This window comes from Saimiri boliviensis, chromosome 20 (genome assembly GCF_048565385.1).
Source record: "Saimiri boliviensis isolate mSaiBol1 chromosome 20, mSaiBol1.pri, whole genome shotgun sequence".
Classification (NCBI taxonomy): Eukaryota; Metazoa; Chordata; class Mammalia; order Primates; family Cebidae; genus Saimiri; species Saimiri boliviensis.
The window spans coordinates 3540418-3553246 of record NC_133468.1 but is presented as its reverse complement, the minus strand read 5'-3'; the positions used below and the strand labels follow the sequence as shown (position 1 = coordinate 3553246).

The window sequence follows — 12829 nt, the reverse complement described above, 5'->3', positions numbered from 1 at the left end:
CCCCGGCGGCCCGGCCCTCCCCTCGCACTCCTTCCCCCCTCCCACCATCCACCGCAGCCACTTCCGCCCGCATCCGGAAGTGGGCCAGCAACGCCACCTCCCACATCCCGCCCATTTTCCTACCCGCCCCCCCCACTCCGTCCCCAGCCCGTCACCACCGCCACCATGGGAGCGAGGGAGGTGGCTCGGCCAGGCCTGAGATTGTTCTACAGCCACTGTTGACAGGGCTGAAGAACAGGTGTGGGCAGAACCAGGTTGTGAGAACGAAGTCGGGGCGCAGAGTAGCGGCCGTACAGGAAGGGGCGGGGCAGAAGAGACTGGCCGGCTGCGGGAGCGCGCGGCTGCTGGAGCCGCGCGGGAAGAAGCACGCATGCGTCAGCCCTCTGGGTTTCAGGTGGGGCTTGCGCGGGGGGGGGCGGGGCGAGGACGCTGAGATGGGGGCGGAGCCGGTGCGGGGCAGCCCCGCCCTCGCCCTCCGCCCGGAGGTCGCCGGGCCGCGGCCCGCCCGACCTGGCTTTCCGGAAAGAGCCGAGCTCCCCCGCCTGCCGCGCGTCCTGGCGGGGAGGTTTTCAGATGGCGCGGGGGCCTGTGCGCGCCTGCCCGGCGGCTGCGGGCTGTGCGTGGAGCAGCGGAGGGAGGCTCGGGGCCGTGCATTGCTGCTGGTCCTCGCTGCCCCCTGGACGGGGCGGGACCCCTGCGGGGCGCGCTCGGGCGCGGGCCGGCCGGGGACCTGCGGCGGGGCTGCCGGGAGGAGGGCGGCCTGGCCGGCGCGGCCCTTCCCGCCGTGCCCGGGGGCCTCGCGGGCGGCCTGCGGCCCCGTCCGACCGCGGACTCTGACGCTCCGGGCCCGCCCCGCGGTTCCCCCCGCCCTGAACCCGCGGGAGCCGCCGGGCGTTGCCGAAGTTCCCGCGCGGCCCTGTGCCGACGTTCGCGAGGATCTGGCCGGGACCGGGGGCGGGTCTGCGGCCTCCGCGTTTGCCCCCCGGTCTCCGGGCCTGTGTCCGTCCGGGGTTTCCCCGGAGCGCGGACGGGCGGCACGGAATGTAATGGTCGCTGCGTCAGGAGGCGTGAAATGATTCTTTAACTTGGAACAGCAGCATAATATTTGGAACTTTCTTAAAGGAAAAAATACATATCGCTTTATTATATATTACTTGGAATGTATTATTCCGAGGAGGAAGAAACAGACCCTTTTCTTCCCGTCTCCAAACCTGCTCCGCCCACCTGTCTTTCCCGTCGGCGTTAATGGCGACGCCATTCACTCAAGCCAGAAGCCGAAGAGCCAGCCTCACTGTCTCGCGGCGTCGCCACGGTCTGATCAGAAACCCTGTCGGCTCTGCCTTCAGTCTGTGTCTAGGCTGCAACCCGCAGCGTGTGCACAGCGCGCTGCATCCCTCATCCGGACGCCTGAACGTGCCTGTCCTCCGCCGCCCTCCCAGTAGCTGTCATCTCCGCACAGCAGCCTCGGGAATCCTGGTTTCTTGGCTCCAAACCGCACAGGGGCTTCTTAGTTTGCTTGAAATAAAACGCTAAGGTCTTTACAACGGCCGCAGAGCCGGACAACCCGCCGGCCTGCTTAGCTATCTCCGTTAGCGGCACTGGCCTCTGCACTGGCTGTTGGCTGCTTGCAAAACTCCTCTTCCAGGCATTTCCAGAACGGACCCATTCAGCTCTTTTCAAATCTTTCCTCCCATGTCACCTCAGTGAGGCCTTTCCTGACCACCCTATTCAAACCTGCCCCTGACCCAGAGCACTGCTCGTCTCCCTTGGCCTGCTCCACTTCTCACACCTCCTAAAACACTCGCTGTGTTTACCATGTATTGTCCGTCTCCTGCTGCTAGAATGTGAGTTCCCTGAGTGGAGGCACATTGGACTTTTGATTGCCTGCTATATCCCAGGTGCCTGCAACAGTTGCCGGGCCTGTAGTAGCAGCTCAGCACACATTTATGGAATAAATGAAGGACTGAATTAACTTGAACAACTATTTTCATTGTAGAGTATTCTGTTCAGGCTTCTTTCACATGGAAATATATGAACATAGTTATAAGCACAGTATATTGTGATATATATGATTTCTAATGATCATACCATACTTTACATATTTCTAAGTATTTTCATCATTATAACCATTTTTTCTTTTTTCTTTTTCTTTTTTTTTTTTTTTTTGAGACGGAGTTTCGCTCTTGTTACCCAGGCTGGAGTGCAATGGCGCGATCTCGGCTCACCGCAACCTCCGCCTCCTGGGTTCAGGCAATTCTCCTGCCTCAGCCTCCTGAGTAGCTGGGATTACAGGCGCGCGCCACCATGCCCAGCTAATTTTTTGTATTTTTAGTAGAGACGGGGTTTCACCATGTTGACCAGGTTGGTCTCGATCTCTCGACCTTGTGATCCACCCGCCTCGGCCTCCCAAAGTGCTGGGATTACAGGCTTGAGCCACCGCGCCCGGCCCATCCATTTTTTCTTTTTAAGTGACCTTCGATTTTTCATGCTTGTTATAACAAGTCAAATGGAGTTGTGTAAACCAAAAATTGTCTCCTGCCCCCCTCTAATCCCACCCTGCTGAAAGGAACCACGGTTTTCAACTAGTGGATGTATTTTTTATACACACGTAACAGGTACAAGTCTCAGTTCAAAGACATATGCCTGAATTGTAACTTTATTTTCTGTAATTCAAGTCCATTTTTATTTTCTTATATGCCGTAGTAGAAAAATGAAATCTAGTTTATTTCAGGTAAGTGAAATCTAGTTTATTTCAGGTAAATGTTAGTATGTAACGATGTTTGTTTGTTTGTTTATATATATCCTTTTTTTTTTTGAGACGGAGTCTCTCCCTGGAGACTCCTAGGCTGGAGTGCAAAGGCGTGATCTTGGCTCACTGCAACCTCTGCCTCCTGGGTTCAAGCCATTCTCCTGCCTCAGCCTCCCAAGTAGCTGGGATTACAGGCACACACTACCACACCCGGCTAATTTTTTGTATCTTTTTTTTTTTAGGCGGAGTTTCACTCTTGTTACCCAGGCTGGAGTGCAATGGCATGATCTTGGCTCACCACAATCTCCGCCTCCTGGGTTCAGGCAATACTCCTGCCTCAGCCTCTTGAGTAGCTGGGATTACAGGCACGCGCCACCATGCCCAGCTAATTTTTGTATTTTTGTATTTTTAGATTTTAGTTTCACCATGTTGACCAGAATGGTCTCGATCTCTTGACCTTGTGATCCACCCGCCTCGGCCTCCCAAAGTGCTGGGATTACAGGCGTGAGCCACTACGCCCGGCTAATTTTTTGTATCTTTAGTAGAGAAGGAATTTCACCGTGTTGGCCTTGATGCTTATTTATCAATGATGAGTTACATGCAATTCAATTTCAGTTGCTTCAGAATTTACTAATGCCTTTCTCTCCTTTTCACCATATAATTGCTAGTTTAAAAAAAATCATTATTCAAAAATATGCAATAATTACAGGAAAATAGTAAATGATAAAATAAAAAAACAAAAACCACCTGTAAAACCAACAGCCAGAAATAAACCTATCAAAAATATACTTATATGGCATTTTTTTTTTTTTTTGAGGTGGAGTTTTCATTCTTGTTGCCCAGACTGGAGTGCAATGACACGATCATGGCTCACTGCAACCTCTGCCTCTATGGTTCAAGCGAGTCTCCTGCCTCAGCCTCCTGAGTAGCTGGGATTACAGGCATGCGCCACAATGCCTGGCTAATTTTGTATATTTAGTAGAGACGGGGTTTCTCCATGTTGGTCAGGCTGGTCTTAAACTCTTGACCTCAGGTGATCCGCCTGCCTTGGCCTCCCAAAGTGCTGGGATTACAGGCGTGAGCCACCATGCCCAGCCTTCTATGGCATTTTTAATGACCAAGTGGCATACCATTATACAAATGTACCATAATTATCTCTCTTATTTTTGTACATTTGGGTTGTTTTCAACTTTTAACTTTTGCAAAAGTACTTGTAGCTAAATCTGTGTGCACGTCATTATTTTATTCAGAGTAAAGTCTGGGAACTGGTGTTAAAACCTGTGCTCATTGTTGAAGGTGTTTGATTAATATGAAAGATATACAGAAAGATGGCACAGCTTTGACAGCAGCTTTTCTCCACGTCCTTCACTGTCACACCATTTTTTGTCATCTTTGACAATATAATGGAACAGTGGTTTTGTATTATTGTTTTAAGCTTTATGCCATTAATTACTAGTAATGTTGAACCTGTTTTTACGCATCACTTTTGCCGATTGCCTACACATAATATTTTGCCCGCTTGGATTCATCGTTGTCTTAGATTTGCAAGAACTCTTCATAGAATATCAGCCTTTTGCTGCCTATGTTACAGCCATTTTTCCCAGTTTGTCATTTGCTTTTTAAGTCTGTTTATGTGCTCTTTTGACATTGCAGTAGTCCTTGCTAGCTGGGACAAAAATCTGGTCTTGCTACACGTACTCTGCCTTCAGAATAAACACTAAGGAGTAAGCTAGAGATTTTTGTTATCAGTGACTCCACCTGAAGGACCAGCAGGTGGAGTCTCCATGGGCAGAGTCTCTTGGACTGTCACTTGGTTTGGGGTGGCGAAGAGGGACTGAACACCTGGAGAATATGGCTGTCGGGCTCTTTATACTGGTGGACCCCTCTTTCCTATGGAACCCTTGAATCTCCATCAGAAGCAGCAGGAAAATGGCCTCTGCTCTCTGCCTTTCAAGTCTAACTCAAGGACACCTGAGTAACTGAACCTAGTTGCGAGGGAGTTAAAAATCCGAACTATTCAACTGGAAAGAAAGTAGCCAGAGGAGCTACCTACTAGTCCCCACCAAAGTCATGTATCAGGGCTTCCCATCTGGGCTTGTAATCTATTCTGGCAGTTCCAGTCAGCACAGCTGATAGTAAATTTTAATAACTGGCAGTCAAATCTTCCTCCATTAAGCTTGATTTTCAGTGTTTTCTTGGCCATTTTCACACATTTTTTTAGGTGTATTTTTTTTATACTATTCGTTTGGATGATAATTGTAAGTCATTTTAGAAACTGGACATTCTCTTGCAATTTCCTGGGCTTCTCCTTACCCTGGCAAGTATCCCTTGTACTAGTTTTAGTCTGAAGTCTGGTAGGTACAAAAGTTAGTTTGTGTACTTGCTATTTGTTAGGTGCCCTTTCATCCTGGAGTTATAAAATTCTGGCCCATAAAGAAACAGCCACACTCACTTCCTCCCTGAATCTTACTGTGCCTCTTGGTAGCTTCTGACATTGTCAACTGCTCCCTTCTGACACACTTCTCCTGACTCTCACACCAGCATGCTCTCCTGAGTTCCCCCTCCTCTGGCTGCTCCTCCTCAGATTCCTAACAGGCTCCTCCCTCTTGTCCCTTTTGCTGGGCAAATGCTGAGCTCCCTAGGGCTCTTTCCTGGGCCCTTGTGTCTTCTCATTTTACACTTTCTTTCAAGATGATTCCACAGAGGTCACGTGACTTCCAGTATCCACTCCATGTCAAAGATAGTCTGTTTCTATTGCTTATAACGGATTATCCGAAACTGGAATCAGGTGCAGTAGCTCACGCCTGTAATCCCAGCACTTTGGGAGACCAAGGAGGGTGGATCACGAGGTCAGGGGTTCAAGATCAGCCTGGCCAAGATGGTGAAACCCCGTCTCTACTAAAAATGCAAAAATTAGCTGGGCGCAGTGGCAGGCACCTGTAAGAGCTACTCAGGAAACGGAGGCAGGAGAATTGTTTGAACCCAGGGAGTGGAGGTTGCAGTATGCTGAGACTGCACCACTGCACTCCAGCCTGGGCAACAGAGTGAGACTCCATCTCAAAAATAATAATAATAAAGTTTAAAAAAAGAATATCTGAAACAGGGTAATTTATAAAGAAAGGGAATGTATTTCTTACAGCTCTGAAGGCTGAGAAGTCCAAAGTTGAGGGACTGCATTTGGTGAGAGCCCTCTTGGTGCTGGGGACTCTCTGCAGAGTCCTGAGGGGTTCAGGGCATGACATGGTAAGGGGGCTAAGGTGCTAGCACGGGACTCTCTCTTCTTATAAAGCCGCCAGTTCTCCCATGAGTAATCCACTCAACAATGGGAATACAGCCTTCAGGATCCAATCACCTCTTAAGGGCCCCACCTTTCCACGATGCCACTTTGAGGATTAAGTTTCATTGGAACCATGGCAATACCCAAATATGCATCCTCAAGCCCCTTCTCTGTGCTCCTGGCCCACATGTCCAATTGCCTGCTTGGTCTCCCAGCCACGTCCCCTTACAGATACCACTGACTCAGGTGTCCAAAGCGAAATTTGCAGTGCTCCTCCCAGCTCCTCTCTCAGCAGTCCCATCATCAGGAAACGGCAGGCCAGAAGTCTTGCACAGCATTGCCACGTTTAGTCAACCAAAAGTCCCCAAAAGTTTGTCTCCTGATTGTTTCATGGCTTTTCTCCCCGACCCTCTTCCTTTGACCTGCTCAGTACTCTCCTGAAACTCCTTCCTCTTTTACGTCTTTCTTCATGTGTGATTCATTAGATCCACTAAGATCCACTCCTAGAAGGAGAGGGTGGACTTTCCCGGAACACTGAATACAAATTTCCCTTTTCAACGTTTTCGTGTTCCCTGTGACTTTTTAAATAAAAAAATTTTTTTGTTGTTTTGGCCCTGCTTGCACTGCAATACAGGACTGAAGATAACGTGATAAGCCCAGACATCGCCATAGCTAAGGTGTAGAGCTGAAGATGTTTTATGTGTCATAAGGAATTCTAGCAAAACCCAGAATATTCAGCAGGAACTTGGAATGGGGTGGGGGTGGAGGACACAGAAATCTCAGTTCAGTTCAATCATGGGATGAAAGTTACTTAAGTCCCCTAAAAAATCGCAGCACTTTCTTGCCTCATTTCACAATGAAGGATGTCTGGTTTTGCCTTATTATTCGTTGCATGGTTATTTTAATTATTTTTATTTGGGGGCCAGGTGAGGTGGCTCATTCCTGTAGTCCCAGCACTTAGGGAGGCCAAGGCAGGCGAATCACCTGAGGTCAGGAGTTTGAGATCAGCCTGACCAACATGGCGAAACGCTGTCTCTCTAAAAAAATACAAAAAATAGCTGAACGTGGTGGTGCAGGCCTGCAATCCCACAAAACACTGAGGCAGGAGAATTGCTTGAACCTGGGAGACGGAGGTTGCAGTGAGCTGAGGCTGTGCCACTGGACTCCAGTCTGGGGGAGACAGCAAGACTGTCTCAAATAAATAAAGAATAAAAAATGTTTTCAACATTTCTCCACAACTAGATTATGAGCTTCTTAAGGACAAACACTCCGTCTCCTCTAAAATTTCTGTATTTGTCCAATTCAATGAATATTCATCTGTGGGCTCAGATCCTGGCTCCTCTCATTTCCCTGGACTCCAGGGATCCAGTTTCCTCTTCATAAAGCGAGGATAATGAAACCCGTCCTTCACCCCTGGCAAGGCACTCATGAGGATCAGGTGAAGCCATATGTGTGGGAACCCTTTTAAAACTGCAATGAGCTGTACAAACATCTGAGGGCTTTAGGTTCCCAGATGCAATCAGAAGGCGCCCGGCGCTGCTAGGCATTGAGCTTCCAGGGGGCACTTGGTGGAGAGCCCTCATTCTCCTCCCTGAGGCAGCCAGGAGTTCCCATTTCCCACCTGGCCTCTCCTTTTCAGGGCTCCTAAAGAGTGATCATCACAGAGAAAGCCAGTCTGTTTAAACCATATTGTAAGTTCTGCATATCACCAGGTCTATTTTTAAAGTCTGAATTTACATTTAAATTAGGAGCATTTGTCCCGGTCAGTCAGTATTTCTTCAGCCCAGCTCCTCCAGAGGGGGTGTGTCCATTACCAGTGAGCGCTTGAAACCTCCCTGACGCCAGGAGGCTGAAGTTTTCCTGCACTGGGCCACTTGTGTGGAATGGGAGGGGCAGAAGGGAGGCAGGAAGAGGGGTACAAAGGCAGACGGGTGGGAGAGGAAGGTCGGGGAAGCACAGTCACAAATAGAAGTGTCTTTTACCCTCAAGATATTTCAGGTCACTGGAGAAAGGAAATTCATTCTTAAGAAATAACAATTGAGTTTATATCCAGGCAGCAAAAAGGAAAAAAGAAAAACAAATAAAGAAACAAAAGACTGAAGTCAGTTCAGAAGTGCTGACATCAAGACCTGTTTGGAGGGCAGTGAAATTAATCAGGATTGCCTTCTGGGAGTAGGTGGGTCACCACAAAGTCTTGAAAGCAACCTGGGGAGAAAGGAACTCCTTGTTTGGGGATCGTAAATCCTTCTTCAAGAACAACCAAACTCCAGTGTGAGTTTTTTTTTTTTTTTTTTTTTTTGAGACGGAGTTTCGCTCCTGTTACCCAGGCTGGAGTGCAATGGCGCGATCTTGGCTCACGGCAACCTCCGCCTCCTGGGTTCAGGCAATTCTCCTGCCTCAGCCTCCTGAGTAGTTGGGATTACAGGCACACGCCACCATGCCCAGCTAATTTTTGGTATTTTTAGTAGAGACGGGGTTTTACCGTGTTGACCAGGATGGTCTTGATCTCTTGACCTCGTGATCCACCCGCCTCAGCCTCCCAAAGTGCTGGGATTACAGGCTTGAGCCACCGCGCCCGGCTGCAGTGTGAGTATTTATGCTCCTTATCATCTAAGCTGGGTCTGGGGTCAGGAGCTTGGATTCTGGTCCTTATTCGAAGGTCCAGCTCGTCACAGACCCTGAGCAAATTCTTTACTCATCTCCTTGTGCAGGAACACTTGAAAAGTACTTTGGGAAAACCAATTTTAAATATTATTCCCCAACTTTAATTAGAACTGTATAATTCTTTATCTTTTGTGAAATGAGTTTTAAACCAAGAACAACCATTGTTAATTATTAGAAACATTTTAAATAATTGTCAGTAATAATCTTCATTAATCATAAAAAGGGAAACACATCTGTTCATCTTTCAAAGCACAGTTCTCTGATCTTTTGCCAGGTATAGAACTCATTTTTTTTTTTACCTTATTTTGTGACAAAGTGTGGTCTGTATGTGGCCCCCCACTCAGTATCAACATAGGACGCCTTCCAAAACAATGTAAGAATGTAGGTTTGAGACCATCCAACACCTCAGCAAGCACTCATTAGGTGGCATTCGAGGCAAGGTTTTTTTTTTGTTTTTTTTTTTTTAAAAAAAAAAGGGGGCCACAGGCTTCTGGGGGTTAGTAATTTAGCATTGTGCCTCCCACCACCCAGTTGTCTCTGGCTTGTGCCAATCACAGCTGCATTGTGTCACACCACTGAATAATTCCTAGGAACTGCTAAGGGCTGACCTTTTCAGATGACTGACCTGCCTAAATAAATCAAACCCGTTTGAGGTTATGTCTATGGGCACAGCAAGCTGACTTGCTTGCATTCTGCCATGCCTTCTCGAGTGGGTGAAAAACAATTGGAATTTCAGGAACTGGATGCAATATATGAAATGGCTCAGATCTATTTGGCTGCAACCCAGGTGAAGAGAATATTCTAAGAAAAAAAAATCATGATTTGTCGTTTTCTGGGCTTTGGCACTATATAGAACACCACAGGCAGTTTGTTCCAGAGTAGAGGTCAGGGATGGCTCGCCTGAGGGACACAGAGACCTCAGACTCATCTCCCTCCCTCAGCCCAGGGCAGCAGGTCTCCCTTCACTCCCTGATGTCCTTGGACTTTATTACCAGCTCAAATGCCACTCTCCTTGAAACCACCGTCAGCATGAGTTTTCATTGCTCTATATTGGAATTCACTGTGGCACAGCTGTTTCTGGTCTTCCTCCTTTTCCGATTTTCTCAGTGTCACCGAAGTGTCTTGATAGGACTTGGGTGGACGTGCAGCAGCTGCCAGGATGAAGTAGACAAGAGCAGCCATGGAAGAAACTCAGATTTTAGTGAAGCACTAAGAGGAAATCCTCCCGGGGGGGGCTGTGGAATCAAAATTTGAAAAGGGGTAGAAAAAAAGAGAGCTATAAGGTGAAGATTTAACCTAACATGTTTTGAGAAAATTTAAAAGATAAGTGATACAGTGAATAAGGCAGGATTTCGGCTAAAATATGAATAAAATTTGTACACTCCAGTAAACCAAATCCCCGGAGAAAAGATGCAGCCAAGAAAATGTTAGAGACTTGGTTGCAAATTGTACGAGTTTGAACTGAGAGGGCAAAGTTTGTGGGTTAATGGCAAATAGAAGAATAGGCATCCCAACAAGGATACATTGTTTCCCCATTAAAGAAGTAAGGAAGTATAATTTGAAAATAAGTATGGGTAAGAATGAGTTTAGGCCTACACAGAGATGCCATGACACATTGGTTATCTGCCTTGGGTTCAAATGCCAGCTGTACCACAATGCTGTGTGCCCATGAGCAAATTCTTAACCTCTCTCTGCCTGTTTCCCCACCTGCAGCATGGAAGATTTATAATGGCCACATCATTGTATTATGAATTGGAAGAGTTCAGGAATGGTGTCGGGCACATAGTACTGTTAGTATACTATTTTATTATATACTATATAATTTATATTATTATATTATTTTATGTATAATATAAAATTATATATAAAATATAATAAAATTTGAAATATCTAGTGCTCATTTATTTGGAATAAAAGAGAATTTTATGGATAACCTGTTCAAATCCGCTGTGATTCCACAGACGAGGAAACACAGTGTCATTATCTGATTTTATTAATCATTCCAGACTCATTTTATTCTTTGGGTCATCCTTAAATGGCTTTCATTTAACTAAATCTCGTTTTCCAGTGTGATTCTTGAATGCAAGAACTTGTGGGTTACCTTTGTGTGCTCCTAACAGTATTAGACACAGGCAGCAGAACTTAATAAATACTGGTTAGATTTTTTTAAATACAAAATTTCAAATATTTACCCAGTGGTAATTATTTACACATTAACGATGATTAGGGTTTTTTGTTTCTTTTTTTTTTTTTTTTTTTTTGAGACGGAGTTTCACTGTTGTTACCCAGGCTGGAGTGCAATGGCGCGATCTCGGCTCACCGCAACCTCCGCCTCCTGGGTTCAGGCAATTCTCCTGCCTCAGCCTCCTGAGTAGCTGGGATTACAGGCACGCGCCACCATGCCCAGCTAATTTTTTGTATTTTTAGTAGAGACGGGGTTTCACCATGTTGACCAGGATGGTCTCGATCTCTTGACCTCGTGATCCACCCGCCTCGGCCTCCCAAAGTGCTGGGATGACAGGCTTGAGCCACCGCGACCAGCCTGGTTTTGTTTTAATGCCAGTTTGATTGGACTTTTTTTAGATGACCCTGGCAGAAGAGTCTGGATAAGTAAGTGTTAACAAAGGGCGATAAGGCCTCAGAAGGAATTGTGGCCAGGCAGAGAGGCAGAGAGAGAGAGAGAGAGAGAGAGAGAGAAACAGAAACAGAAACAGAGAGAGGCAGAGAGAGAGAGAGACAGAGAGAAAGGAGAACCAGTGAAGAAAGGCTCAGTTATTTGCAAGGAGGCCCAGCAAGGCCTAGCTGCCGAAGACTTGGAGAAGCCTTGTCTGGGAGGTGACGTTCATCCTTGCCTTTAGCCAAAGGTTAAAGAAACAGCCTCAACAGCAGGGAGGCAGGGAAGAGTGCAGTGCTTCGTGGTAACATCGATGTGTGAGCAATTTCATACAATGATTGATTTTCTGCTGAGGGATGGAGGACAGGGAGGGGAAAAGAAGAATAAAAGGACAAACCAAGCCCAAAGGTCCTGAATCTCAGGGGATGAACAGTCTTGGCCTATGTGGGACAGACAGTGGGATTTGACTGTAGGCAGGTGGGGTAGGGTGGGGGATCAGAGTGTATTGCCTGAATTTAGTCTCATAAAACTTCTGTGAGAGAGTGTGTGTGTGTGTGTGTGTGTGTGTGTGTGTGTGTGTACACTGGCTGACTAAACTGTAGTCACAGCCCAGAGTGCCTGAAAGCCACTGATAGGTTAATGAAACTTGCGGGGTAGTCTTTGTGAAAACTGTGTTGGGTTAACAGCCAGGTGTTAGTTTCACACTTGCAGGTGAGGGGAAATCACCCTTCTGGAACCACCTACCTTTTCACTGAGTCTACAACCCCAGCATACAGAGGGCAATGCTTCATCTAATTTGGAGTTCCCAGTTTTAGTTGGTGGTAACACTTTCTGAAAGCATATGCTGGGCACATTGTTGCGTGGAGTCTTAGGCAGTAAGTGACAATGTGGGGCAAAGGCACTGTCCGAGTGGCCATGTGATTTTTGATTTGTTTTGTTTTATTTCTTCCTTTAAAGGGAATGTTTTTCGACTTTGAAATCCTTGGAGATTACTTGACATAAGTCCATCTGAGCCACCCCAAATGGTTTTGAAAGATCTGCAACTTCTCTCATGTGCTGAATATATGATGCCTTTACTTAGGAAGAGTAAGAAAAAATGTTTACAGTTTCACTTTGAGGTTTAAAAAATTCCTGTAACAATTAGCTCTTGATTCAGAAATTATAAATAAAACTGCTTTATTGTCCCATTTACTGAAACATCGTGTCCTGTGATGTTTTAGTCTTTATTGGTCCAGGGATTTCATTTTAATCTTGCACTTTTTTGTAGAAAACAGCTTATGAATCTTAACTCTAAATATTTATTATTCTGTACCCCTTGTACAGATTGCTAATGTTGGAGATTTGCATTCAAGCGTGGATGAAATGGATTTCCCAGGCTTTATTAATGGACAGTAATGATTGACCATAGAATTTGGTGTGAGTGCAGGCTTTTTTTTTTTTTTTTTTTTTTTTTTTTTTTGAGACGGAGTTTCGCTCTTGTTACCCAGGCTGGAGTGCAATGGCGCGATCTCGGCTCACCGCAACC

The 12829-nt window shown here is 46.6% G+C and overlaps 1 long non-coding RNA gene across 2 annotated transcripts in view; it reads left to right on the top strand.

The window, feature by feature from the left end:
• The first annotated feature begins 114 nt into the window (after positions 1 to 114).
• The window catches only part of LOC120360353 (uncharacterized), a 28196-nt gene continuing 15481 nt past the window's right edge, over positions 115 to 12829 (top strand). Inside the window, exons 1-3 of one of the 2 annotated variants that reach the window (XR_012515289.1) lie at positions 115 to 394; positions 1175 to 10480; positions 12262 to 12727. This is a non-coding gene — a long non-coding RNA (uncharacterized LOC120360353). Of the gene's footprint in view, positions 395 to 1174; positions 10481 to 12261; positions 12728 to 12829 lie in introns of those variants that run through there. The other variant, XR_012515290.1, reaches the window with a different exon arrangement.